The sequence below is a fragment of the Brassica oleracea genome, unplaced genomic scaffold (assembly GCF_000695525.1).
Source record: "Brassica oleracea var. oleracea cultivar TO1000 unplaced genomic scaffold, BOL UnpScaffold00679, whole genome shotgun sequence".
Lineage (NCBI taxonomy): Eukaryota > Viridiplantae > Streptophyta > Magnoliopsida > Brassicales > Brassicaceae > Brassica > Brassica oleracea.
Window position 1 is genome coordinate 106790 of NW_013617435.1, and position 3966 is coordinate 110755.

The 3966-nt window shown below is 50.7% G+C and overlaps 1 pseudogene; it reads left to right on the forward strand.

The window, feature by feature from the left end:
- Positions 1–3966, forward strand: part of LOC106319891 — a 13085-nt pseudogene that overhangs the window by 7127 nt on the left and 1992 nt on the right.

Consider the following 3966-nt stretch of genomic DNA (forward strand, 5'->3'; position numbering starts at 1 on the left):
AAAAAAAAACCGAGTAGATGCACCTCCGCGGTCACTTCTACTCGACCGAGTAAATGCGCTTCCAACGGCCACTTTCACTCGGGAAAAACGAACTACAAATGGCTTGATCCTCAACCGAGGTACGTAGGCAGCCTTAACAGGTCCAGCTGTAACAAAACTAAAGTTAAAATCTTGTTCTTTGTTTCGACTCCGATCGAGTAAATACCGATTGTCGAACCCAAGGGCTCCCGTACCTCCAGCAGGGGGTACGCGGACACTCACGTTCCATCTCCTAGCTATGTCCTTATCAGACACTTGGCCTAAGGACCAAACGGTCGCGAGTCACCTGTGCCCAAAGAGCACTGACCGACCAAACGGAGTGAATCTTTAACCTTTTCTCGACTAAACGCGTAACGGATTAGCTACCCATTTACTCGATAGTCTTTGAGAGAACGCGTAAAAAGAACCTTCTACTCATAGAATCAGTCTCTTGTTTTCAAAATAGAAAAACGCGTCTAGACGTTATGTCAATCGAAACACGACAATAACTGAACAAAGTCTCTTAGCGGGTTGTGTCGTTATCTATTTGCAAAAGTCAAAGGTCAAGGATCTATTGTCTCTAGGCGAACATATCGCGAGACTCTAAAGATAACTGAAATTTACTTAGAAAAATTGCAAGTATAGATTGGAAACACAACAACCCGCAAATCTAAAAGTCTGCTTGAAAACAACGACTTGCCGATAAAATAAGAGTACGTCTAGTAGTACAACAACAGGGTCTATCAAGACCACAAACACAAAAAGAAAAGAGAAGACACAGATAAAGCGTCAAGGTGCAGAATCTTGACCGACCTCCTCTGGCGTCCCGAGAGCAGAAGAACCGACTGGGTCTTCGGTAGCAGCAACAGTCGGGTCTTCAACCCGAGTAGGAATAGAGACAAGAGAGTCCACAGCGGGAGGCGGAGGAACATCTCTATTCCCGACTTCATCGGTCTTCTCTTCCTCGACGGGCTGCAACGACGACGTCTCCTCGACTCTATCGTCTTCCTCCTCTTCGCCTTCTCGTCCTTCAGAAGAAGAATCCGAGACAAGGACCGGTTCCTCAATGCCCACGTTCCCGGTCTCTTCCTCTCTAACCGGAGTGTTGCCTATCTCAGGGTTGTCCTTCCCAGGGACCTCCTCCAGGTTCTCGTTCTCTGGCCGTTCACCAGGGCCACCTCCCTCCGGAACCCCGACGTGCTCAGCCTGGACCAACGTGACATCAACCAATGGCTCCTCCGATGGCTCCTCGGTAATTTCGAGCGAGGTGATGAGCTGAGAAACCATCCCTGGTCCGATCAAATCTACGTTCGATCCATAATGATCAAACGACGCTCTAAACTTGTCCTCGACGAAACGAGAAGGGAGAACCAGCGGAGAAAGAGTGAGGTCGCTATTAGACAGCAGACCTACACAAAACTTCATAGCCTCCGCCTCGTAGAGTTTCTCCTGCTCGGCAAAAACATCGATCATTTCTTGCGGAATCTCTGTCCCACTTGCCTTGATCATCTCGAGGCACTTCCTCGTCCCCGAAACTTGGCGGTACAGATTCTACGCTTTCCCAAAGGCATCCAAGTGAGTTAAATGGTTACGCACGCGACCAAAGTAGCGGTTTGCCTTCTCGATCATAGCAGCCTCGACCCTTTCCCTCTCACGAGTAACCTCGAGTCCCCGGGAGTCTCTCAAGTGTTGCCTCTCCCTGATCAATTTCTCAACCGCAGCGTCCCTTTCCTCGAGTAGCTCAGTCTTCTCCTTTTCAAGGGTCGCAGCCGCTTGCTCCAAACGAGTGTTCTCGGGCAAGCTCTTTCTTGGCCGCGCCGGCGGATTTGAGCTTACCCTCCAGCTCTTCGAACTGCACTCGAAGAACTTCTTTCTCCTTCGCGGCCTTTTCGTTAGCCTTCTTATGCTCGGCCCTTACCCTCTCAATGGCCTTCAATCTTGCTTGAGCGAGCTTCTCCGAAGATCCCAATTGGATTATCGTCTGCTTCAGGGCGCTGTCATATTTCTCAACAAGGAAGTTCATGCTCCCGTCACTCTGTAAAACGACAAACACGGACCACGTGAGATGGATGAACCCAACAAATCAAAGAAGGAGATGAAAGGTGAAAGGTAGCGTAGATACCCGCGCTCTCGAGGAAGCAGCATCGATGTATTCATTCCTGAAGTAAAGGGCTTCCAGTTGCGGCATCTCCTTCGTCCCACCACGAATTTCACGCATCAGCTCCGCACAGCTAAGGGGATTAAGGATCAGGGAAGTTGTCTCGTTGTAGGAGAACTCGACGCGATCAGGGAATTTGACCCTCTTTCTCTTCGCTACGGAACCTTCAGATCCAGACCTTTTTCTCGCAGAAGAGTCTGGAGTAGACCTCGCGGGCTCGCCACCAGAACCTCCTTCTTGCGAGCAGGTTTTCCTCCTTTCCTCTGACAGTTTTCCAGGAGTACCACTGGCCTCCCCAACAGCGTCGACTATGGCCGCTTCAGCAGCGTTCGCGTCAGAGGTAGAAGGACGGGGCTCCGCCTCAACAGACCTCTTAGTTCTCTTCCTCGGGTGACCATCTGATGCCGCCCCGACTAAAACGGCCTCTTGACCTTCTGCCACACCACGAGACCTTTTTCTCCCATCCTTCTTCTTTTTGGACTTCGAACCTTTGGAAGTCGCATCGAGGGGAGCAGACTCTTCGGGAGGAATCTCGTCAGTCGCTCCCACCTTAGTCCTTTTGGTCTTTTTCTTCTTCTTCTTCTTGGGACCAGAAGCAGAAGTCTCTGCCGTGCCCCCCCTGATCGGTTGCAATAGGGCCCTCCTCTCTGGAGGCTCCTTCTCTGGAGGCCCCTTCTCGGGAGGTTCCACCACCTTCAGAAGTGACGTCAACTCCGGAGTTAGACGGTCCCTGAGGATCGACTGTAGTCGACTTCTTCGTTAGCAGTTGCAACTTTCCTTTTAACAGAGCGCTTAGATCCGGAACTCCGTCCATTTCTCTAGCTTTGTCGAGAAGTCTCTGTTGTTTGCGAGTAAACAAAGGGAGGCGTGATTTACGAGGACCGAGAACGCAAGGACGCCTCGACTCCCAATCAACTGCAAAAGGGGAGAATCAACGTGAAAAATCGCAAAAGAAAACTCGAGTAGGCCCTAAAAATAATCAGCAGGCTTAGCTCTAGCGATCCTAGCTTGCTGACGACGTATCCACTCCCGACTAAGATCCGGCCAACGAAGATGACTATGCGCCGCGATCGCTTGAGCACTTTCGAAAAACTTCTCGGGATAGGCGATCGTATTCGGATGACGAACTGCAAGTACAAGGATAAGAAAAGTTAGAACTAACGACTAAAACAAAACTCCAACAGACGAGTCTCTACCGAGTTGTCGGTTCCACAGAATGCGGTAGTCGTCCCGCGGCGGCTCTTCGAAAGCGTGTTCATCAGATTTCACAAAAAAATATGCGCGTTGCCAATCCTGCGTCTTATTTGGATGACTGGTCAAGACGTTGTAGTTCGAACGCATTTTCACCGAGAAAATCCCGTTCGGCTCCGTCTTCGTGAAAGTCAACTCCTCGAAGACCCTCACGCTCATCGAGATGTCCATCTCAGCTGCCATTACCATTAGCATGACGGCTATTCGCAGTGACCCGTTCAAAAGTTGAGAGATGGCGATGTCTCGGCGGAATGCGTAGGACGTCACTAACCGGGGAATCGGTAACCATAGCTTCGTATGATCCCCAAAATAGGACTCATACACACATTGGTAACCGACCGGAGGCGACCAGAGACGCTGCTCGGCAGACGGGATGATGTAAGTAACGCCAGCACCACCGCTCGCCCTTAATAGTTCCCTCACGGTATGAAGAGAAGCAGAAGATCCAAACACATTCCCCCACGACTAAGCCCGCGGGTCCCGTAACAGTCCGGGTGGCAGCGGAGCAAGCTCTTCGAAGATCCCACCAGGATGGTAAA